We start from the raw sequence: 25299 nt of genomic DNA on the forward strand, positions 1-25299 counted from the left end.
CCTCTTCAGCCTCCCAAATTGCTGGAACTATAGGCTCACACCACCACACCCAGCTAATTTTTGGTGTTTTTCGTCTGTTTGTTTTGTAGAGATCGTGTTCTGTCATGTTGCCCAAGCTGGTCTCAAACTCCTAGGCTTAAGCAATCTGCCCACCTTGGCCTCCCAAAGTGTTGGGATTACAGGCATGAGCCACTGTGCCCAGCCAGTTGAGGTAATTGTGTTCTTAATGCTCAGCACTGGAAGAGGAGCAGCTCCTCCAATATGTGGGATCAGGTGACAAGTGCAGAAAGGATGCCGTAGATGACCAGCATCTTCATCCCGGAGGAAAGGAATCCAAGCTTCATTCTTGGTAAGCCTCAGTTTCCCCATTACTAAAATGGAGACATTACTTTCCACACAGGATTCTGGGGAGGATCCATGGTGAAAGCGTGTTTTGGCACAGGGCCAACACATCCTAAATGCTCAGAATGGGGTAGTGGCTGCTGCTGTTGCCACCATTACTGCTTTGCTTAAAACATAGCTGCTTCCACCAAAGCTGCCATCCGACTGAGAAGATCAGGAGAACACACCCAAATCAGTCAGGGAAAATGCAATCAGACACTGGAACTCTGGGAAAGGAGGATCCTGGAGGGCTGGGCAGTCAGGAAGTTCTCAGAGGAAGTAACGTGGGGCTGGACTTCAGAGATGGGAGAGTGAGGCCAGCCAGAGAATTGGGAAGAGGGCATGCTAGAGGGGAACCTGCTGAGCAAAGCCCTGGAACAGGAGGGTGTCCTACAAGTCGGGTGGGCCTGAGTGTGTGAGGAGCAGAGAGGCCAGCTGGAGTTGGTTGGGTGCTCCAGGGGGCCTGACTTACCCTGGGGAGAGGAAGGGGGGAGACTGGATGCTAACTGCCACCTCTAAGGAATGACTGTCTGCCCTGAGGCCCATCCTACCCCACCTGCACTGCATCCCAGCAGAAGTCCTGAGGATCTGCAGGGGGCCACTGACACCCACCCCTATGTATTCACACCCCTGACATACACCAGGGCTTCTAGAAATCAGGTGGCTGCTCCCTTCTCCCTTTATTTATTCCCTGTTTTTTCCCTTTTCAGGAGACGATAATTATTCAGATCATCGCGGTGATTTACTTGGTAATCAGAGCCGCTCGATGCGGTGGCCGCGGAGCCGAGACAGACGAGCATTGCCTAGGAGGACGGGCCGGGGGCTCAGCCCCCCTCCCTCCCACCTGCCCGGCCTTTGTTCTCTTCGAGGTCTGCACCCGCGCTGCCTGGCGGGCAGTGGAGGCGCCCACCCGCGCGGACATGGCAGCAAGCTCGGGGTCTTGGGAATGAGTGTGCACATGCGTGCGCCCGGGGGGAGGGGAGTTTGGGGTCTCGTGCGTTGCTGGGTGCTGGTTTGAGAATGATGGAGTACCTGTGTGCATGTTTGGGGCTAGTAGTGGTGGTGGTTGGGAGTGTACCAATGCATGAGCATTGCGGTCAGGTGTGTAATTGGAATGTGTGCACCTGTGTGATTACCGGGGGTCTAGGGTACATCTGTCTCTGCAGGCTTGTTCAGAAGTGCAATGGGCAGGTGCCCAAATATGTGTATTTTAGGCACATAGCGGGGAGGAGAAGAGAGTTGAAGCTCCTGCGCTGAAGCTGTCTGAGGTGATCATGGAATCATGGATGTGGCAAGGGTGGGTTCTAGCTCAGTCTCTCCGACCCTGTCTGGTTGGGGAGGTGGGCTGGGGGCGGCGGAGTGTGAATCAGCTCAGATCCAAATGCGGAGTTCTCCTGGGTCAGTGCTGGGGCCCCGGGGGTCACGTGAATACAGATGTGGCTCCGTTCACAGGCTGTGTTCACACGTGTCCGCAGACCTTCGCCCCCTCCCGCCCGCGGGCTGGCGCAGTGACGGTGACCTCATTACCGCCTCCGCAAAGGCCCCTTGAAATCCCTGCGCCGTCGCATTTGGCTGCTCAAAGTGATGGGAACGGCCTGCGCTTCCTGATCAATCGCTTAAAATTCAGGGTCGGCTCGCTCGCGGGAGAGGGCTGCCTGCCAGCCCCGCGCACCGCGCTCTGCCGCCTCCCCCTACACCCCCTCCTTGCTTTGGGGGGGGCAATGCTGTCGTATTGGAAAACATCCCCGCGCTGGCTGGGGGGCCCGGTGGGGCCAGCGCTGGAAGCCGTTCCACTCGAGCAGATGGCTGTGAAACTTTGGCGGCGAGATAAATTGGGTCTGACGGCGTGAGGCCGGCTCACAGATGGGCGGGATTCTCACGCCGGCCCCCACGTCCGGCCGGGCTGCGGGCAGGGCCGACACCGCTCAGAGCCCCCTTTGGGCACCCGCCTCGCCAGCACAAGCCTTCAGGAGGCCACCCATCCGGCAACAGCCTTCCTCAGCCGAAGGCAGCCTCCACCACATTCCTTCCGGCCCCAGATCTCCCCAGAGACGAGCCCAGAGGGAGGGACAGCCCCCAGCCCCCGCCCGGTCACCTCCGCCAAGCTGGCAGCTGGGCTTTCCCCCTCCTCTGCCATCCGCAGAGGCCTGAAGCGTGAAGGTTAACAGCTGGGGGGGAGGCTGCGTCTCCCTCTCTCACCCCCGCTCTGCTGCAGCCCCGCCCACCTGCCAGCCCAGGGGATGTCGTAAACAGGGCTGTGAGGTGTGTGTGTGTGCGGGGGGTTGGGGGGTGACTGAAGAGGGGGAGAGAAGAGAGAGTCAGTCAGACAAAGGGAGGAACGAAAATGAGCAAGAGGCGAGCGGAGACCTGAGCAGAGACTGAGGGACAGAGACAGCTAGAGGCAGAGACAAGCAGAGAAAGAAATGGAGATGGAGATGTGGAGATAGACACGGAGACACCCAGAGAGAGAAGGGAGGGAGGAGCAACCTCAGAGCCAGAGAGAAGACACACAATGAAAGTGGGAGGAGGGCGAAGGACCAGGCGAGGGGACACGATACTGGCAGAAATGCAGAGCTGCGGACGACCGTGGAGGGTGGGGACGAGCCGAGGTTGGGAGCAGGGTGCGACCCTGGGCTACCCTCACCCCCGCACCCCCGCCACCAGAGCTGGGAGCCAGAGCGAGGGAGCGTCGCTGCCCCTGGGTGCGCCCTCCATCGCTACGCCACTTGCCCGCCTCGGTTTCCCCGGGAGCGCTAGATGAAGGAAATGGCGGGGTGGGGGAGCTGTGGGGGTCGGTGGGTGCTGCGCGGCCATCACACGGCAGCAAAGCCAGCCTGTCTCGCAGCCTCCCTCGCGCATCAGTCCAGCGGGCAGATATCGATCCGGCCCAGCCAAGCTCTATACTCGCGGCCTGCAGCCCGTTCCCTGGCGGTCCTACAAAGAAAGGGTGGCTTACTTATCGGGCCTCCCCGCGGGGGATTCTGCACCAGAATAACGCCCGCGGGACCAGGGTCAGGGCGGCGAACTCGCCCCCGCCTGTCCCAGCGCGGTCCCATTCGGCAGGCCCAGGTACCCTGCGGCTGGGAGAAGGCTCGGGTGACCCCCAGCCCCGCCTCCTGCAGGGCGCGCAAGGCCAAAGGAAAAAATCTTCGCTGAGTTGATGAAGTTGAAGTTTCGTTCAGGGCGTGAAGGAGACAGCCAATCAGAGGGCCGTTATTTACATAGGCTCTCTGATTGGCTCTCACGTTGCCTCTTTAGAATGTTACTTTGAGACCTTCACAGAACGAAAAGTCCCCCGCTGCGGGTGGCGGAAGGCTCAGAACCTCCAGGGTTTCATGTAGGGCTCCCCAGGCCAAGCTTTGAGGGAAGATGGGGAGCTTAGATATAGTTTTGTCCAGCTCTCACGATACAAATGACCAACTTGAGTCTGGAGGGACAGAGAGGTGGAGCTTGGCCTGGATCCAGGAGATGAGTTCGGCCTAGCGCTCTGCAGTGGGCCCACCACCCCTGACACCTAGATGTGTGGTCACCTTGGCCGTGGGGAGGAGGGGCGTGGTCCTGGCAGCCCCCCTCATCCAATAGCGAGAGAGGGGCTGATTCAATGGTTTGAGGGAGCAGGAGCAGGGAAACCTGGCGGTGCCAGTCTTGTATGTGACCGGACAGTGTGGGTGGTATCGCCATAATGGTCTTGTTTGTGACCGGGCAGTGTGGGTGGTATCACAATGTTGGAAACCCCGCAAATAATGCAGCCCCAGAGGCAGGCCAGGCTGACCCTGAGGTCATGTCTCACTTGACAGCCTACGCAGGCACACGTGAACACAGGAGAGCCCAGCGACAGGACGGAGCCTCGGGGCCTCGAGGAGTGGGTTTGCTCTGCAGGGAGTGGCACTGGGCAACCTGAAGCAGCTTCGCACTGCTCCGCATCCGCACTCCCGGGTCCAGCAGACACTGAGTCACTCTTGGGGATGGGGGCGAAGCCAAGACATTGGCAGCTAGGAGCAGAGAAGTTCTCTCAGAAGGCCTCCACCCTGCCTTCCCCACTGAGTCGGCCCCGCCCACCCATGCTGGGAAAAGGGCCCCCTGGGGTTGCCATTCGAAAATCCTGCCTGGCTTCCTGGCCCACACTTCTCCCCAGGGGACTCAGCATAGATGACTCAGGACTTGGAGTGGGGCTGTTAAGGGGCAAATGTGGTGGTAGGGGGGCCTGAGTGTGTGGCTGAGGCTGGAAAGTCCCTCCACCATCTGCCTGTAGCAAATTGAGGGGCAGGTAGGAGAATTCACTCTAGTGGGGTTCTAACCCTGCCCCAATTCTTTCACAGTGACACAGTCTGGAGATCCAGCTCTGTCACTCAACTCTACATAGCCTTCACCCAGAGCCTGACAGTGTATATGAAGGAGAGGCTGCACCTGTGAGTCCTTGCGTGCCAGCAGCTGGCCTTGTGACATGCCCCTGTGGGACCCTGGGTTGCAGTATCAAGTGCTAGGGCAAACACACATTGTTTGCAGAAGACCCAAGGACCCCACAGCCAGTGCAGGACATCTAAGAGACTCCACCACCTGCCAATCCCCAGAACTTACCCTGCTAACGAACCAAACTTGCTGTGTGACTTGGAGTGCGGCTCGCACATCTCTGGGCCTCAAACTTCTCTGTAAAACCATGCCCTCCTGAATGTACCATTCCCAGTGGTGGCAGCTGCAGAGAAATCATAATAGCAGGGGCAGGGTCCAAGAAGGGCCTGAGAAGCTGGTTCAGCCTGTGGTCTGGGAGCCAAGTGGGGCAGGGACAAGATTGCCAAGTCCCACGGTTCTCACCAATTCTCATAATCTCATCTCTCCTCTTGTTTTCCTGCCTGCCTCATAAATAGCATGAGGCTGGGCTGGGTCTGGGGCAGGAACGGGGAGCTGCATGTGTGCATTTGTGTGTGTGTGTGTGTGTACACACACATGGGGAGGGTGTGAGAGCCTTCCCCCCACCCCCGCCGCTGCCGCCATCGTGCTCTGAGAAGCTGAGATAATCCCTCGCCATCTGTCTTGTGTTGCTAACCCACTCAGCCGGACAGCTGCCCGGGCCACAGCTCTATAGGCAAGCAGGCAGGGGAATGAGGGGTATGGGGGGAGCTAGCCAACTCTGAGGACCAGGCAGCAGGGACACTCAGTCCTCCCATACCAGAATACCCCTGCTCTAGAAAGGGAAAGTAAAGTCAGAGAGGGGACAGGCAGGACTTCCCCCACTCCGGCTTCTGAACCTGGGAAGGAGTGGAGGAGTGAAGACACTCCCTGGTGTGGGGGTTGGAGGCCAAGCTTCCCGGAATGCAGGAAGGTGAAGAGGATCACTGTCTAGCTTATGTTCTCATGAGCCCACACAGATCACTGTGATGGGAGGGGTACAATAGGACAAGTCAGGCCCTCTGGACCCAGGGAAAGGAAGAAGGGGTCATCTCATCCTTCCCCAGCCTCCAGACAGGCCAGTGTCCCAGGCCTCCCCAGTGGTCAACTTCCCAGAGCCAGGAGGAGAAGGCAGGCTTCTAGGATTTTGGGCGGGTAATGCTTAGTGTACAGGCCCATTGTTCTGATGAGGAAACTGAGGCTCAGAGAGCGAAATGACTTGCCCCAGCTCACCCCATGAGTGGAGGAGCTGGGACTTGGACCAGACATCAGGCTCCAGCAGCCCTAGCTCTGTAGCCAGTTCTATCTGCCTGCTCCCCATCATCAAGTCCCTCACCCTGCCTCACCTTCCCAACCTGTGGCTCTCCGGTCCTGGGGCTCTGATGTTCTGTCAGCTGAAGCCCAGCGACCAGACTCTCAGCAGTATGGTCCCAATGCAGTCCAGGGGATTTCAGCCATGACAAGCAGAGCCTGAGGAAGGATGAAACTGTGCACTCAGTGTGGGCTCCCACCCGCCACCCCCTCCCTGTCAATCATCTTTCACCTCTCCCACACAATTAGCATGCTTCCACACACATACACTCTCAAATACAGATCGTACACACTCATGTGATCACACAGGTCCTCACTCACAAAAAGACAGATAAACAGTCACACTTACAGGGCTTGAAAACATACAATCTTACAGATACAAAGGCAAACTCAGACAGCCTCTCACCTCCTCACACCAACACACAGACCCCAACACTCACACCAAACACACATTCCACCCCCACAACCTCCACACACTGTAGGCTCCCAGTTCCTAAATCTCACCAGCTCCCAACCTCCCAGGTACTCCATCTTACCCCACATGAAGCAGTAACCCTCCAGGGCCAGTACATTGGTAGGAGGGGGGACCAGAGAGAGGTCTGCTCTGTCCTTCCTGCCTATGGGTGAGGGCCCTCCACTAAGGTGCTGGTGAGCCCCCGTACCCTCCCCATCCCCCAAGACTTTGGAGAACTTCCACCTGGCCACAGATCCAAGAGAACAGTCCTCACCTCTTGCCCACAGGGGCTCACAGCTCTCCTAGGCCCAGGAGGAGGACAGGGACTGGGGGAGGCAACTGCCTCTCTTCTGAGGGTCTCAGCTTGCTGGGAAATGGCACATACCCAAATAATCTGACAGTGTTCTGAGCCCCCACAGGACCACAGACTCCAAGTCCTGTTCATGATCCAACCACTACATACCCTTCTTTCTAAACTGCTGCTTCTCTGCCTTTTCCCCACTCCAACCAGCCCTTAAGGGACCCTGGAAGCAAAGGTGAACTGACACCCTCCCACTCCAGGCTGGAATTTTGCTCTCAGATCACTGTGTTCTCTTGAGCCACAGGGAGCTCCTCCCTGAGCCCGGCTCTTCTGCAGCTAAGGAAAGCCCAGGCTCCAGATACACTCACACACTCATTCACACACAATGTGGCACACTCACACCTGCCCTCACACAGATGCTCACCTGCATACATCCTCACGCACCCTCACAGCCACCCTCACACACACACTCACACTGTCACACCCTCCTGCTCTCACACGCTCACTGTCACATGCTCAGCCACACCTCACCCTATCACACTCATGGCCCTACCTGAGCAGACCGAAGCTCAGGGGCCCTGAGGTCCATAGATCACTGGCAGAGGCTCAGAGGCTGGTGTTGACAGCCCGGTTGTGCAGGGAAAGGGGAAGGGCTGCCACTGAGGCCTGGAGGGTCTTGAATAATTCAGAGTGGTGGTGGCAGTGGTGACCGCAGCCTGTCAGCTGCAAGGAAAGGCTGGTGGCTAGATTGTTCCGGGAAGCTCGCTCCCAGTGGTTTGAGGAGAGTCAGCCCAGTTTGAGGGCTCACCAAACACACAGAGCACTTTTTCCACATGCTTTCAATGAACATCCTCACATGGGCCTGCACAGCAGGCATCATGGCCCCGTTTTCCAGGTGAAGAAACTGAGGCTTTCATGAGGGAGAACTCACAGCTATAAAGCAGGGGCCTCCAGACTCCCACCCACACTCCTCTCCCCCATACCCACATATACCCTAGAGAGAGCTTCCTCTGGTCATCGTGCCCAGATTACAATGAGAGATGCCAGCCATCTGAGGACACTCTGGAATGTGATGCTGTGGCCTGAATCCACGAAGCACCTGGCTCAGGGCCTGCACATAGTAGGCGCTCAGTTGCTGCCTGCCAAATGAGGGCATTGGGCAGAGGCAGCACAGAGTAGCCCGGGGCCATACTCCGCCTCTTACCCAAGTTGCTAAACCTCTCTGAGCCTCCGTTTCCTCATCTATAAGATGGGCACTAAGTGTATTGGCCTTATGGGATGTTGGTGAGGACTAACCGGGAAAACACACCTAAGCCAGTTAACCTGGGTCTGGTCTGAAAGAAGGGCTCCACATTGCACCTAAATTGTGATACGGATATCCTTGCCACAAAAAGAGACAGCCACAAAATGGTGGTCTGCACATACACGTACTCTCTGCCTGGGGTATACTCTTTACTGTCCTTTGCTGTTGTCTCCTTTTCAAGGATGAGTGCTTCTGCCACTTTCTCCAGGATGACAGCCATGAACTCCTGCCATATCCAACACCCCCTTGCTGCTCCCCACTGCCTTCCTTGGCACCCAGGTGGCTGATCTCCTATGGGTCTTGCTGGCTTCTCTACCTTGTATGCTGAGGGTGAGCCCAGTCTGTCCCAGCTCAGGGTCTGCACATAGCAGGTGCTCGCATGTTGCCTGCTAAACTGACAGCCCATGTCAGCACAAAGCAACCAGCATTTTAGGTGCATCCACAGTTAAACCACTGAGGTCATGGGTCTGTTCTCTGCAAAAACAAAAATACCCCACTAGTCATGTCTGATGAGAACCATAGCAAAAGATCAGAATGTGGTGGCTTCACCCAGAAGCAAAGCATCAGGCTCCAAGCCATGTCCCTGACCTGAAGGGGCACCTGCCCAGACCCAGGGGTGCCAACTCCTAGAGGCAGCTGGCATGTGACTACTGTGCCCAGTAGAGAAAGGCAGAGACACTCAGTCCCCAGAGCCCAGAGCCCCGAGAAAATTATGGAACATCCTCCATATTTGATTCAAAATAAATACCACAGTAAACCATAGACCCAAAACTTACACGTCGGCTGAAATTAAAATAGCTTCTTGCTACGTTTTCTGGTTTCAATATTCTGGATAAGCTCATGGAAGCTGAATCAGGCAATTTGTCTGTCTCTTGCTTTGTTTCTGCTGTTGCCCCTGCTTTGCAGGGATCTCAGCACACGCTTGGTCTCCCCTCTGAAGCAGACCCCAGCTGGGTCTGGGGGGGGTCTCCTGGTCCTGCACTCCCAGGGCTGATCCCCCCAGGAAGTATTCATGCCTATGCACATCCCCCCCATGGGTTCTTTTGGCTCCTCAGTAGGGGAGCAGGACCAGGGCCCAGCCTTGGCCAAGAGTTGCCCCCAGCAGACCTCTCTCTGCCACTGCTCCCCACAAGGTTTCCAGCACCCCCAGCCCCTCCCTCTTCTGGGGAACCTTGCGGCTGGGCCCGTGCCTGCGGCGAGTCTCACCCCAGTATTATTTTAGTCGCAGACAGACACGAGGCAGATGGTGACAACATCCCTTCCCCGCTCCCCACTGACGAGCCGTTGCCGCCCTGAAGCCTCAGGGTTCTTCTCCCTCAGGAATATTTCAGTCCCGACTCGGTGGCTAAATGCGGCTGCTCGTGTGAGACAAGCGCACATCTGCGCCTCCTCCTCCCTACCCCCTACCCATTTCCTGAGGCTGAGCAGAGAGCCCTGGGGAGGCCCTGCCCACTTGCAGCTCTGCCCCATCCTCCTAGCTGCCCTACTGTGTGCCAGGCATCATGCCATGAGCATGGTACCACTGGGAGAGGGCAGTTACTGTGCCCACTTTACAGATGAGGAAGTTAAGGCTCAGAGTGAAGCAGGGACCATTCCAGATCACACAGCAGGAGAGGAGGCATTCCCTTGGGTCCCAGTGCACCCCGGAGACAGACACAGGCTCCTTCTGCTCCTTCCCCACCCCTCAATCCTCTACCTTACCACCCCTATGCCTATTCCAGGCAACTTGTCTTCCTAGGAACTATTTCATTGTGCCCACTCTCCTGCATCAACTTGTAGCCTAGGGCACGGGGCTAGCCAGCTAGCTGGTCCTAGCTCAGTGGGCATTCGGCTGTAATTGTGACTACCGAAGGCAGGATGGACAAATGCAGGAGGAGGCCGCTTGCATGAGACAGGCCTGGTTTCAAATCCCAGCTTTGTTATGACTTTGGGCAAATCACTTCACCTCCCAGGACCTGTTTCTTCATCTGTAAATGCACAGCAGCAGTATCGCCTATCTTTACCCCTAATTCAATGAGTGACTGCTATATTCCCAGCACCTAAAGCAGGGCCTGGAACACAGTGTGTGCTCAATGCGTATCTGTTAAATGAATGACACAGGTAATGAGATGAGCATCAGCCCTGGCTCTGTGGAGCTGGTCCTCCCTGCAGCCCCACCCTCAACAAGGCCTGGGGCCAGCTCTGCCTCAGTGGCCCACTAGGAGCTGAAGTTGGTCACAAGAGCCAAACAGAGCCTTGTCTCTAGGCCCCTCCCCAAGCCCCACAATGCAAAGTGCTTGGAGCTTTAGGGGGCGGGCCATGGGCGCGGGGCGGGGAGGCCCATAATAGGCCTGGGTGCCAGCCAAGTGTGGGAGTTGGGCTGAGGTTGTTTTGGTTCCCTCATGCCCCCTTCTCCAGCCACCCACCCTGACTGGCCAGGGGCGGTGAAGCTGGACAAGGGCTCTTTGAGGGCTTGGGACGCTTTCTGGGCAGGTGAGGACATGTCTATTCCCAGTCAGGCTTCCTGGCTGTGGGCTCCCTATCCCAGCACCCCCTGCCACACCTCAGCTGGCCTTCTGGGGCTGGGCCAAGATACACACTGACAAACCAGCACACAAAAACACCACCCACCACAGTGACACTCACACCCTGTAAAGATATACAAAGCATATACACACAAACATACACCACCCAACTAACTAAAGGCACAGAAACAAACAGCGACTCTGTGCATGGCAAGGTACACAAGCTCTCAATGTCTGTGACACAGAGCAGCCATGTGCAGCCAGTGCAGGGTGTATCCACACCGTCACACAGCATGGCTGCGAACACATGTGTGGCACAACCCAGCCCAGGTACATAGCTCAGGAGCACAGATGTGCGCAGCAGGAGGTGTGAGGCCAGTCTTGCACCGAAGCAGAGGTCTGTCTCCCCATACCAGACCAGCAGCTCAGGGACAGGTTGGGGTAGGGACACAGGGCCATTGGAAGAGGAAGAGGAAGAGGAAGAGGGCAGGCCGGGCCCAGGGTGGGGGGGTGTGTCGGGGTCAGCTCTGCAACCCCCACTTTTACAGGACTCAGGCTGAGGCATCAGTGCCTGCAACAAGCAGGTTTTTTTGTGGTAAAAAAGTCAGAACTCTCACCCCTAATCACATTGACGTGTCACTACCAATGTCTCCTCTCAGCAGCCACCTCTGCCCAGGTCACCCTCACACTCATGCATGGCATAAGAAACTGGATGAGGCTACTCACTGTCACCATAAAAGCCAATACAAAGGCAAAGAGAGGTTGAGTGTCAGTGCAGGTGTGGAGACACTTGTCAGCAGGGAATTCTGGGCATCATACCACCCTCTGCCAATCATGATCAGTCAGGAAGGGTAAGTTCATCTCAGTGGCCACACATCAACCCAGCCCTGAGAACACAGCCCTGAGGCCAGCCAGCATGGGAAGGCCTCCTCATGAAGGACAAAGGCCCTCCTCTCTGACTTTCCCTGTCCCTGGCACATCTCATCCATTGCTTCCCATCTCTGGGCACTGCTCTGTGGTGCCCACTGCCTTGGCACTGGCATTTGAGGGTCCTAGTTATCTGACCCCATCTAGAGCTCTTTTCTCCAGGCCTTCACCAATGCTGTTTCTTCCACCAAGGGTGCATTCCCAGCCCCCACTTTTGGTGGCCTCTCCATCCATCAAAATCAATGCCATCCCCCCAAGAAACCTCCCCAGTCACTGCCAGGAAAAAAATTCTCACTTCAGTGCTGGAATGAGAGATGAGGACCCATGTGGGGCTCTGCTGGACCCCAGTGTCCTAATCAGCAAAATATGAAAGACATGGCCCATCACCCCTGAGAGCCGAAGAGACAGAACAACAAGTACAGTGATTCCCAAAGTAGGGTTCACAGACCCCTGGGAGTCTCCCAGACCTTTTCAGGGGTAGGTGAGGTCAAAATTGTTTTACTAATAGTACTAAGACATTATTTGACTTCTTTATTATGTCTAAGCCACACTGGGTAAAACTGTTGGTGGCTTAGCACAAATCAAACTGTACTAGGAGTCATATTCGGCACATGTACACAGAATTCACATAAAACACTTCTATACCACACCAGAGTTCATCGAACGTGGTGACTCATGCCTGTAATCCCAGCACTTTGGGAGGCCGAAGTGGGCAGATCATAAGTCAGGAGTTCGAGACCAGCCTGGCCAACATAGTGAAACCCTGTCTCTAATAAAAATACAAAAATTAGCTGGGTGTGGTGGCATGCACCTGTAGTCCCAGCTACTTGGGAGGCTGAGGCAGGAGAATCGCTTGAACCCAGGAGGCAGAGGTTGTGGTGAGCCGAGATCCCGCTGCTGCATTCCAGACTGGGCAACAGAGCAGGACTCCGTCTCAAAAAAAAAAAAAAAAAAAAAAAAATATATATATATATATATACACACACACACACACACACACACACACACACCAAAGTATGTTGGTTGCCTCAAGAAAAGCACTTACGCTATTGTTTGAGTTGCGAGCTGAACTAGCTGATTTTTTTATGGCACGTCATTTTTACTTGACAGAAAGACTGACAGGCAGTCTTAGATATTTGGCAGTTATTCTCTCACAAATAATGAAGTCAGTCAGTCACTTCAAGGAAAACAACACACACTATTTGTTGCCAATGATAACAGTCTTTTTTTTGTTTTGTTGTTGTTCTTTTTGGGGACAGGTCTCATTATGTTACCCAGGCTGGATGCAAACTCCTGGGCTCAAAGGATCTTCTCGCCTCAGCTTCCTGAATAGCTGGGTCTACAGGTACACACCGCTATGCCCAGCTAAAATTCTATTTTTATTTTGCATATTCTGCTTATGTATAAAATTGTAGTTTTTAAGCGAAATTTAAATTTTGAAAGACAGGTATACAACACTATAACACCATAAGCTTCACAGTTTCCTGGTACCTTTCTGAAGAAATTTTGTCAATCACATCCACGGATGTGATTTTTTAATATGGCATAATGAAATGTGTTAATACTTGAGAGATCTTCATAACTCAGTGAACTAATATTTTTTATTTAAAAAATTATTTTGTTTGTTGTTCATGTTTTAGAGACAGAGTCTTGCTATGTTGTCCAGACTAGCTTCGAACTCCTAGACTCAAGCAATCCTCCTGCCTCAGCCTTCCAAGTAGCTGGGACTCCGGCATTTTCTTTTTTTTCCCCTGAGACGGAGTTTCACACTGTCGCCTGGGCTGGAGTGCAGTGGTGAGATCTGGGCTCACTGCAACCGCCACCTCCCAGATTCAAGCGATTCTCCTGTCTCAGCCTCCCGAGTACCTGGGATTACAGGCACCTGCCACCAATCCCAGCTAGTTTGGGTGTGTGTGTGTGTGTGTGTGTGTGTGTGTATTTTTAGTAGAGGTAGGGTTTCACTATGTTGGCCAGGCTGGTCTTGAACTCCTGACCTCATGATCTGCCTGCCTCGGCCACCCAAAGTGTTGGGATTACAGGCGTGAGCCACCGCGCCCAGCCTTCAGAAAAATTTTCTTTTTTTTTTTTTGACCAAGTTTCACTCTTGTTGCCCAGGCTGGAGTGAAATGGCATGATCTTGGCTCACTTCAACCTCCACCTCCCGGGTTCAAGCGATTCACCTGCCTCAGCCTCCTGAGTAGCTGAGATTACAGGCATGTGCCACCATGCCCGGCTAATTTTTTTGTATTTTTAGTGGAGATGGGGTTTCTCCATGTTCGTCAGGCTAGTCTTGAACTCCTGACCTTAGGTGATCCGCCCGCCTTGGCCTCCCAAAGTGCTGGGATTACAGGCGTGAGCCACCGCACCCAGCCCAGAAAAATTTTCTAAATGATATGCATGCTGTTATAAAATCATGTGTGGATAAAAGATCCACTCAAAATGTGAGTTAGACAAGTGGACTTTAATAGTGATAGAATATGAAAAGCTCACTGATATGGTTTCAGGCCCCAAATGATATTAACCTTTAGGAAACTGCCACTTGTCGAGTTTTGGTGTAGTATCAAATTATCTGAAAAGGTTAATAAAGCACTACTCACTCTTTCTTTTTTTTTTTTTTTTTTTTTTTTTTTTGTTGAGACAGAGTCTCACTTTGTCGCCCAGACTGGAGTGCAGTGGCCGGATCTCAGCTCACTGCAAGCTCCGCCTCCCGGGTTCACGCCATTCTCCTGCCTCAGCCTCCCTAGTAGCTGGGGCTACAGACGCCCGCCACCTCTCCCGGCTAGGTTTTTTTGTATTTTTTAGTAGAGACGGGGTTTCACCGTGTTAGCCAGGATGGTCTCGATCTCCTGACCTTGTGATCTGCCCGTCTCGGCCTCCCAAAGTGCTGGGATTACAGGCTTGAGCCACCGCGCCCGGCCCCACTCTTTCAACTATAAATCTGTGTGAGGCCAGGTTTTCCTCATATACTTTAACCACAACAAAAACAAAACTATGTGCCTATCTATAATCACCACCAATTCAAAGTAAAAGCAGATATGAGAATCCAGCCCAGTCCCATGAGGCCTGTTTGCTCTATTAAACCAAATTTTTTTTTTTTTTTTTTTTTTTTTTTTGAGATGGAGTCTCGCTCTGTCGCCCGGGCTGGACTGTGTAGCTGGGACTATTGGCGCCCGCCACCTCGCCCGGCTAGTTTTTTGTATTTTTTAGTGGAGACGGGGTTTCACCGTGTTAGCCAGGATGGTCTTGATCTCCTGACCTCGTGATCTGCCCGTCTCGGCCTCCCAAAGTGCTGGGATTACAGGCTTGAGCCACCACGCCCGGCCTATCAAACCAAATATTAACGAGATTTGCAAAAATGTAAAAACAGTGCCACTCTTCTTGCTCATTTTGTTTTGTTCTAGAAAACAAGGTTATTTTTCTTTCTTTCTTTCTTTTTTTTCTTAGTTGAGAAGGAGTCTCGCTCTGTCACCCAGGCTGGAATGCAGTGGTGCGATCTCGGCTCACTGCAACCTCTGCCTCCAAGGTTCAAGAGATTCTTGTGCCTCAGTCTCCTGAGTAGCTGGGACTACAGGTGTGTGCCACCACACCCGGCTAATTTTTGTATTTTTAGTGTAGACGGGGTTTCACCATGTTGGCCAGGCTGGTCTCGAACTCCTGACCTCAAGTGATCTGCCCGCCTCAGCCTCCCAAAGTGCTAGGATTACAGGCATGAGCCACTGAGCCAGTCAAGGTTGCTATTTTTCATAAAAATATATTATCTATGATAACTGGTAATGGTATTATTACTGTTATTTTAAAATGAATTATTATTGACCAGGCGTAGTGGCTCACATCTGTAATCTCAGCACTTTGGGAGGCCAAGGCAGGAGGATCACTTGAGGTCATGAGTTTGAGACCACCCTGGCCAACATGGTGAAACCTCGTCTCTACTAATACAAAAATTAGCCAGGCATGGTGGTGCATGCCTGTAATCCCAGGAGACCAAGGCATGAGAATCGCTTGAACCCAGGAGATGGAGGTTGCAGTGAGCCAAGATCACACCACGGCACTCAGCCTGGATGACAGAGTGAGACTCTGTCTTAAAAAAAAAAAAAATTAGCAGGGCATGGTGGTGTGAACCTGTAGTCCTAGCTACTCGGGAGGCTGAGGCAGGAGAATCACTTGAACCCGGGAAGAGGAGGTTGCAGTGAGCCAAGGTTATGCCACTGCACTCCAGCCTGGGCGACAGAGCAAAACTCCATCTCTAAATAAATAAATAAATAAATAAATAAATAAATAAATAAAATGAATAAATACCTGTTTTTAAATTTTCCCAGTCTGAATTTCTAATATGGCAAGTCTTGATAGATACAACTCATGTAAACAAAAGTTCTTTGGGGGTCCTTAGTAATTATTAAGCATGTAAAGGAGTCCTGGGAACAAAAAGGTTGACAGCCGCTGGCCTAGTGGTTTCAGGATAGGAAAGACAGGAATAGGCCTGCAGAAAGCCTGGATCAGCAGAGGCAGGCAGGGACCAAAAGGGGCTCCCAGAGAGAGAGAGTGCCTTTGAAGTCTGGGCGGGCAGGGTGGGGGAGGAGGGCTTGGAGCAGGGCGGGGACCACATGACTTCAGGGCAAGGGGTTCTGGCAGAGGCTTCTGGGAGTCCCTGACTTCTCTCTGCGGCCCCTGTAGGGGTTGTGAGTATGTAGGGGAAGGCCCCAAACATACAACAGACCACCACATACGTAGAGCTGAAACACAGCCCCCGAGCTCCCACCCTCCCCAGAAGGCTTCCACCCTGCCCTATCCCCAACCCAACCCTCACCCTCACCCACGAAAAGGATTTGGGCCTTAAAATTATCGTCACCACAGCGGTGCAGCAGACAATACAGAGGGGACATTATGCGCTGAGACAGAGAGGCCTCGTTGTTGGCGCAGCAGAGACAGCAGTGCTCTGTTCTGAGCAGGCTGGGGGCTGCTCGTGTGCTCAAGCAAGACCCCTCACACCCAGAATCACGTCCTCACCCAAATGCACACTCATGGACTCACCCCGGGATGCCCCTCGGGTGCATGCTGTGGCACACAGGAGCCTTTGGATGTCCCTCTCCAGCTTCTGTGCAAACCCCCACTCACCACTACCCGCTGTGGGCCCACACTACCAGCCCCACACATGCCCATGGACTCCGTGGCACAGGTTCCCACCTGGGGAACCCCGTGGGGGTGCAAGGGACATGAGACAGCCACAGGGCCCTGAGGAAGCACACCCTGCCTGCACTGCCCTGCACCGCCTGGCTGGGATCACAGGGCACTGAAACCAGCAGCCGCCTAGGCTGGGCTAGACGTGCCTGGACCCACAGGACACAAAGGCGGCGTTGTTGCTTTGCCAAACACTCCCAGCTCTGAAGTGGGAGGGAGGGACCTGGGCAACTGGCGCCCCTACCCCCAGCTCCTGGGCTGGCCCCGGAGCAAGACTGGACTTTAACCTCTTAGGCCACTACTAGTGCTTGGGCCAGAGGGCAAGCAGGAAGAAACTCAGGCCTCAGGATAAAACGTGCCAGAAGAAGGCTCCCAAGTTCAGAGCTTGAACTATACTGGGGTCTTATTTCTCCTGAGTCAGGATCTCTCTCCCTCCCAACATTTGTGCAGCTTGTTCCCTCTGCCTGGGAATTCCCTCCCCTCCTCTTCTCTGGAGAAGTTTTCATTTTCCTTTAGGACGTTGTTCAGAGAGCACCTCCCCCAAGAAGCCCTCCTGATCCCTGGGCTGAGCCAGTTACTCGTCTGTGCTGCCCCACCAAACAGGGAGCTCCAGATGCTCACGGGGGGGGGGGGGGTCCCCAGCACCATACCGCCCTGCCCAGCCTGGGGTGGGCTCACAGGGAGCTGCAGCACCATCAGAGGAAGGGGTAAGTGGGCAAAGCTGGGCCATGGACTCAGTCACATCTCAGGTTGAGGACTGAGCAACCCCAAGACCACACTGAGGCAGCAGAGGGAAGGGGGCAGTTATGAAGCCAGGTCTTAGACCGGGAGAGTCACTAGCCACCCCATCCAGGGACACGGAAGGACACAGGGGAATCCTCCGAAGAAGCCTGCTGTCGAACATGCAGGTCTTCGTCCTCCTTGCCTAGGACCTGCTTTCTCACCCATTGCCAAGTCCGACTCATCCAAGTCGTAGCTGTTTTTATTTATTTATGTATTTATTTATTTATTTATTTATTTATTGAGACAGAGTCTCGCTCTGTCACCCAGGCTGGAGTGCAGTTGCGTGATCTCAGCTCACTACAACCTCCATCTCCCAGGTTCAAGTGATTCTCCTGCCTCAATCTTCTGAGTAGCTGAGATTACATGCATGCGCCCCCATGGCCAGCTAATTTTTGTATTTTTAGTAGAGACGGGGTTTCACCATGTTGGCCAGGCTGGTCTCGAACTCCTGACCTCAAGTGATCCACCTGCCTCGGCCTCCCAAAGTGCTGGGATTACAAGTGTGAGCCACTGTGCCTGGCTGGTAGCTGTTTTTATATTTTATTTAACACTTACAGAGCATGTACTGTGTGCCAGGCACTGTTCTAGTGGATTTACATGTACATATTAACTCACTGAATCCTCACAACAACCTTTGAAATAGTACTATTATGATGCTCATTAAAAAAAATTTTTTTAGCCGGATGTGGTGGCTCATGCCTGTAATAAATAAATAAATAAATAAATAGTAAATAAATCATTAAAAATTTTATTTTATTTTAGAGAGGGAGGTCTCCCTGTGTTGCCCAGACTAGTCTCAAACTCCCGGCCTCAAGCAATCCTCCTGTCTCGCCTTGCCAAAATGCTGAGATTAGAGGTGTGAGCCACTGTATCTGGCCTTATTATGCCCATTTTAAAGATGAGGAAAGTCAAGCACAGTGAGGTTAAATAACTCTTCCAAGGTCACAGGGCTATCATCGGAACCCAGAAAGTCATTTCTTTCAGGCAGCCTTCCCCAGCCTCTCAAACCAGATCAGGAGCCTTTGTTGTGAGCATCCCCAGTCCTAAATCCATCAGGTGTCACTGGTTTGGCTCCCTTCTCCTGATGGTGACACGCTTGAGGGTTCCCATAGGAATACATTTTTTCTGGATCCCAGGAGTACAGCCTCCAGCACAACACCTGGCTCATGGGTTATTGACCAAATAACCAAAAGCGTAAGAAGGATGGCTGGACTCCCACTACTCAATGCGGGAGGGGGTAGGGGGTGCCCAGAAAGGCCTAAGGAGCTCTCTCCCCTCCCCACATCATCTGCTCTGCCACTTGCTGCAAGGCCTCTGCTGTCCCTGGGTACCTGGGGCTGTGGGAAACTGGGGAGGGAGAAAAGGAGGGACTACTAGGCCCACAGGGACACCTGAAGGCCTAGCTGCTCCCAGGTCTCCATGTCCCTCCAGGCAAAGGGTCTCTTGAAATTCTCAGGCACCATGAACCAAAAAGAGAGGGTCATTTTCGGGTCTGCAGCCCCATTGTTCTCTTCTTAGACCCAAATTTCCAGCCAACTGGTTAGTTTTTCTAGCTTCCATCTAAGGTTTCCAAACTGCTGCTCAGACCCCAGCCAGTAGAGAGATAAGGATGGAGAGGGGCAGCTGCACCCGGTAGACCAGCCAGACTGCTGGGCCCTCACACTTCAGTGTTGTCCTCTGGACAGAGCCCCTTCCTCTAGAAGCTCTATTTCCATTGTCTGTGGCCCCAACAGGAAACACAACCAAGTTCCAGCCTCTCATTGACTGTCTCTGCACTTTTAAAGCGATCAATATCCACACCCGGAAAAATAGCCCCAGGATAGGCCCCACTGGCACTTCAGTCCAGTCTTCCCAGCCCTGAAATTGGGCTCAGTGAGTACCCTACAAAATGGGCAGAAAAAGGTTGCAAATATTTTGTATTTGTCACTTTGTCACCTAGGCTGGAGTGCATGGTTCACTGCAGCCTCAACTTCCCAGGCTCAAGTGATCTGTCTCAGTCTCCGGAGTAGCTGGGACCACAGGCCCGCATCACCATGCCCAGCTAATTTTTTTAAATCTTTTTTATTTTATTATTTTTTATTTTTTTGGAGATGGAGTCTCTCTCTGTTGCCCAGGCTGGAGTGCAGTGGCGTGATCTCGGCTCATTAAAACCCGCCTCCGAGGTTCAAGCGATTCTCCTGCATCAGTCTCCCGAGTAGCTGGGATTACAGGCACACACCGCCTTGCCTGGCTAATTTTTTGTATTTTTAGTAGAGATGAGGTTTCACCATATTAGCCAGGATGGGTCTGTCTGACTTCGTGATCTGCCCCTCTTGGCCTCCCAAAGTGCTGGGATTACAGGCGACTGATTTTTTTTTTTTTTTTAATTTTGTAGAGACAGGGTTTCACCATGTTGTTCTTGAATTCCTGGGCTCAAGGGATCCACCTACCTCAGCCTCCCAAAGTGTTAGGATTACAGACATGAGCCACAGTGTCCGACCAGGTTGTAGATCTTTAGGGAGGAGTCCCTGTCCCCTCTCCCACCTCAAGGGTATATTTCCTGGCCTACCAAAGGGTTAGCTCATCTGTTAATGCTATTCAAACCTGGTGTCATCTGTGAAGGTGACTGAAGATAACACCTCCATGAAAGGAGCTGGGGTCTTCCCAACCCTCATGGAGGGTGTGTGTGTGTGTGTGTGTGTGTGTGTGTGTGCGCGCGCGCACGTGTGTGTGCATGCGCATGTGTGTGTGGCTGGACAGAGGCAGCTCCCAAACTCCTATTCAGCAAGGACTTCAGGTAGCAGTCTGTTTGAAAGGGAGCTGGGGGCCTTGCTTGAAGCTATATGTATAACCGCTATTTGTACTTAAATAATAAGTTATAGTAGATCAATAAAAACAGCAATGTTTTCTAAAAGTGCTTCATATAAAATGAAGAAAATGTCAGTTGCCCATATAAAACAATTAATTATTGAGCTGGGTGCAGTGGCATGGACTGTAGTCCCAGCTACTTGGGAGGTTGAGGTGGGGAGATCTCTTGAACTTAGCAGTTGAAGGTCAGCCTGGGCAACACAGTGAGACCCCATTTCAAAACAAAAAATTAATTATTGTTATTATGATGATAATAGATTTCATGAACACCAAGGACCTTCAAGTAATTTCCTTTTCCCCCACCTGGGTGGTGAGGGCTGCCTGGACTGAATGAGGCCACATCCTTGGAAATGTAAATCAACCTCAACTTCAACTAAAAAAATAATGCTCCAAGCCACAAAGCCCTGGACTGGCCCTGTGGGGAAGAGAGATGTGATGAACCCCTAGATCTGCCCTCTCAGGCTGAATACCCACTAACTATGTTGGACACCTTTCACTATCCTTTAGGACCACCCTACAAAGGAGCAGTGAACTGCTATACTTCTTGCTCATTTTTTTTTCTTTAAAGATTGGGTCGGCCGGGCGTGGTGGCTCATGCCTGTAATCCTAGCACTTTGGGAGGCTGAGGCAGGTGGATAACCTGAGGTCAGGAGTTCAAGACCAGCCTGACTAACATGGTGAAACCGTCTCTACTAAAAATACAAAAATTAGTGGGGCACAGTAGCAGGTGCCTGTAATCCCAGCTACTTGGGAGGCTGAGGCAGGAGAATCACTTGAACCCGGGAGGTGGAGGTTGCATTGAGCCGAGATCATGCCACTGCACTCCAGCCTGGGCAACAGAGTGAGATTCCGTCTAAAAAAAAAATGGGGTCTTGCGGCTGGGCGTGGTGGCTCACACCTGTAATCCCAGCACTTTGGGGGGCCGAGGTGAGTGGATCACCTGAGGTCAGGAGTTCAAGACCAGCCTGACCAACATGGTGAAACCCCATCTCTACTAAAAATACAAAAACTAGCTGGACGTGGTGGTGCATGCCTGTAATCCCAGCTACTCAGGAGGCTGAGGTAGGAGAATCGCTTGAACACGGGGGGCAGAGGTTGTAGAGAGCTGAGATCACACCATTGCACTCCAGCCTGGGCAACAGAAAGAGACTGTGTCTCAAAAGAAAAATAAAAAGATGGGGCCTTACTTTGTCACCTGTAGTGTAGTGCAGTGGCACAATCATGGCTCACTGCAGCCTTGACCTCCCTGGCTCAAGTTATCCTCCCACCTCAGCCTCCAGAGTAGCTGGGAATACAGACACATGCCACTATGCCTGGCTAATTTTTTAATTTTTTTAGAGTCAGGGTCTTGCTCTGCTGCCCAGGCTGGTCTCGAACTCCTGGGCTCCCAAATTGTTGGGATTACAGGCGTGAACCACCACACCCAGTCTAAAAGACTGGCTTTGTCACCCAGGCTGGAGGGCAGTGCACTGCAGCTTTGAAGTCCTAGGCTCAAGCCATCCTGCCATCTCAGCCTCCTGAGTTATGCTGAGCATTTATCATCTATTTGCTCCCCACTACAGTCCCATTTTATTAATAAAAAACAAACAAACAAACAAAAACTCTGAGGCTTATAAAGTTTGTTGCCCTCTCAAGATCACAGAGCCGATATGTAATACAAATAAGATTTAAACCCAGGCCCCAGGCCAGGCATGGTGGCTCATGCCTGTAATCCCAGGATTTTGGGAGGCGAAGGCGGAAGGATCACTTGATCCTGGGAGTTCGAGACCAGCCTGGGCAATATACGGAGGTTCTGTCTCTACAAAAATATAAAAATTAGCCGGGTGTGGTGGACCATGCCTATAATCTGAACACTTTGGGAGGCCAAGGCAGGTGGATCACGAGGTCACGAGATCGAGACTATCCTGGCCAACACAGTGAAACCCTTCTCTAATAAAAATACAAAAAATTAGCCAGCATGCTGGGGGCACCTGTAGTCCCAGCTACTCGGAGGCTGAGGCAGGAGAATGGCGTGAACCCGTGACGCGGAGCTTGCAGTGAGCTGTGATCACCTGTGCACTCCAGCCTGGGCGACAGAGCAAGACTCTATCACGAAAAAAAAAAAAAAAAAAAATATTAGGCCGGGCGCAGTGACTCACACCTGTAATCCCAGCACTTTGGGAGGCCGAGGCAGGCAAGTCACGAGGTCAGGAGTTCAAGACCATCCTGGCTAACACGGTGAAACCCCGTCTCTACTAAAAATACAAAAAATTAGCCAGGCGTGGCGGTGGGCGCCTGTAGTCCCAGCTATTTGGGAGGCTGAGGCAGGAGAATGGCGTGAACCCGGGAAGCGGAGCTTGCAGTGAGCTGAGATTGCGCCACTGCACTCCAGCCTGGGCTACAGAGCGAGACTCCGTCTCAAAAAAAAAAAAAAAATTAGCTGAGCATGGTGGCACACACTGGTAATCCCCGCTACTCAGAAGGCTGAGGTGGGAGGATCACTTGAGCGTGGGAGATTGAGGTTGCAGTGAGACGAGATCCTGCTACTGCACTCCACCCTGGGCAAGAGAGTGAGACCTTGTCTCTTAAAAAAAAAAAAAAAAAGGGGGCAGTAGCTCACACTATAATCCCAGCACATTAGGAGGCTGAAGTGAGTGGATCACCTGAAGTCAGGAGTTCGAGACCAGCCTGGCCAACATGGTGAAACCCTGTCTATACTAAAAATACAAAAAAAGTTATCCAGGTGTGGTGGTGCACACCTGTAATTCCAGCTACTCAGGAGGCTGAGACAGGAGAATTGCTTGAACCCAGGAGGCAGAGGTTGCAGTGAGCTGAGATGACACCACTGCACTCCATTCTGGGCAATAAGAGGGAAACTCTATCTAGGAAAAAAAGAAAAGGCTGGGCGCGGTGGCTCATGCCTTTAATCCCAGCACTTTGGGAGGCCCAGGCAGATGGATCACGAGTTCAGGAGTTTGAGACCAGCCTGACCAACATGATGAAACCCCATCTCTACCAAAAATTACCTGGGCATAGTAGTGTGCACCTGTAATCCCAGCTACTCGGGAGGCTGAGGCAGGAAAATCGTTTGAACCCATGAGGTGGAGGTTGCAGTGAGCCGAGATTATGCCACTGCACTCCAGCCTGGGCGACAAGAGCAAAATTCCATCTCAAAAAAAAAAAAAAAAAAGACTTAGATCTAAATACCAGTCTGTCACACCTCCAATCCCTGGGCACACAAAATGTGTGTGATAAGGGCCCAGAGAGCCTCACAAATAGAATTGTGGGGGCATAAGAGATAAAGGGCACCCCCTTGCTTATGTGGGGAGGCGAGGGGACTCTAGGTGGAGGGAACAGCACAGGCAAAGAAAGGTTCTTAGGTGGGAACCTGTGTAGCGTTAAGGGAGATGGAAGTGGCTATTTGTTCAGTCTGTGGAGCACAGGATGGTGGGAAAGTGGGTCCTGAGCAGGTAAGAGCAAGGCTGTGACTCCAGGGAGGGCAGTGGACTTCATTCCATCAGCATTGGCAACTAATGGCTCAGCGAATCTGAATCCTGGCTTTGTCACTAACCAGTTGAGGTACCTTGGAAAAAATCTCTTCTCCTCTCCAAGCCTCAGTTTCCTCATTTGTAAAATGGAAATAATAATGGTATCTGCCTAGCAGGGTTGTTGTAGGGATTCACAAAAAGGCTCTATGCCCAGACTAAGGTAATCACTCAAGAACTGAGAACTGTTGTTACTGAGCAATGGGGAGCCGCTGAGGGCTCCTGACAGACAGGGACACAAGTAAAGCTGGGCAGGGAAAGGGCTGACCCAGCTAGCTGCTCACCCTCACCACAAAGAAGCCTGGAGCTCAAGAAGTGTGGAAGCAGATCCTGGGTCTGGGCCAGCTGCCTCATTGAAGGTTTCTTTGACAACTCCTGTTTTGTCTTTTTTTTTTTGAGACAGGGCCTTGCTCTATCACCCAGGCTGGAGTGCACTGGCACAATCACGGCTCACTGCAGCCTCAACTTCCTGGGCTCAAGCGATCCTCCTATCTCAGCCTCCCAAATACGTGGGCCTACAAGTACGTCACCACACCCAGCTAATTTTTGCTTTTATTTTTATTATTTATTTTTTGAGACAGAGTTTTGTTCTGTCACCCAGGCTGGAGTGCAGTGGTGTGATCTCAGCTTACTGCAACTTCCACCTCCCAGGTTCAAGCGATTTTCCTGCCTCAGCCTCCTGAGTAGCTGGGACTACAAGCACCCACCACCATGCCCATCTGATTTTTGTATTTTTAGTAGAGACAAGGTTTCACCAGGCTGGTCTCGAACTTCTGACCTCAGGTGATCCACCCGCCTTGGCCTCCCAAAGTGCTGGGATTACAGGTGTGAGCCACTGTGCCTCGCCTCACATCACTCTACTTTAATGCTCACCTAGCACTCCTCCCCATCTGATACTTTCTTATTTAGCTATGACCAGTCTGTCTTACTCAACCAGACTGCATGCTCCATGAGAGCAGGACTTTGTCTGTCTTGTGCATCTCTGTGTCCTTACCACACAGGACAGTGCCTGGCACATAGCAGGTGCCAGTGTAAATACTTATGGAGATAGAGACGGAAAGAAGGAACAGGCGTGAGGGAGGACATAAATGAATAAAGACAGATTAATAAAGAACAAAATATGGGTTCTGGTCCCAAAGACTAGGAGGCTCCTTTGAAACCTCAGTCACCCGCTCTGTAGAATGCGCAGGCCCTCTAGCCCTGAGGCTCTTCGATCAGTGCCATCGTGGTCACACTGTGGGATCCAACCCCTCCCTGCAGTGCTGTCACAGGCCTACCTCTGGAGCCAAACTCCCTTCCCCACACCCCATCTCAGAGAGGCAAAAATTAATTTCCTTTGGTATAAACTGATTTTGATGAGCCCAGTCCCTGGCGAGTCTTCACAGACCCCTGGGGTAGCAATG

The 25299-nt window shown here is 52.6% G+C and overlaps 1 long non-coding RNA gene across 2 annotated transcripts in view; it reads right to left on the reverse strand.

Annotated features, from left to right (window-relative positions):
• Positions 1-1037: 1037 nt before the first annotated feature.
• Positions 1038-25299, reverse strand: part of LOC105467052 (uncharacterized) — a 41709-nt gene continuing 17447 nt past the window's right edge. For both annotated transcript variants that reach the window (XR_011624643.1, XR_978592.3), the window contains 4 exons: positions 7387-7556; positions 6114-6237; positions 4960-5074; positions 1038-3315 (listed from right to left, as the gene is read on the reverse strand). This is a non-coding gene — a long non-coding RNA (uncharacterized lncRNA). The remainder of the gene's footprint in view (positions 3316-4959; positions 5075-6113; positions 6238-7386; positions 7557-25299) is intronic.

This window comes from Macaca nemestrina, chromosome 6 (assembly GCF_043159975.1).
Source record: "Macaca nemestrina isolate mMacNem1 chromosome 6, mMacNem.hap1, whole genome shotgun sequence".
Classification (NCBI taxonomy): Eukaryota; Metazoa; Chordata; class Mammalia; order Primates; family Cercopithecidae; genus Macaca; species Macaca nemestrina.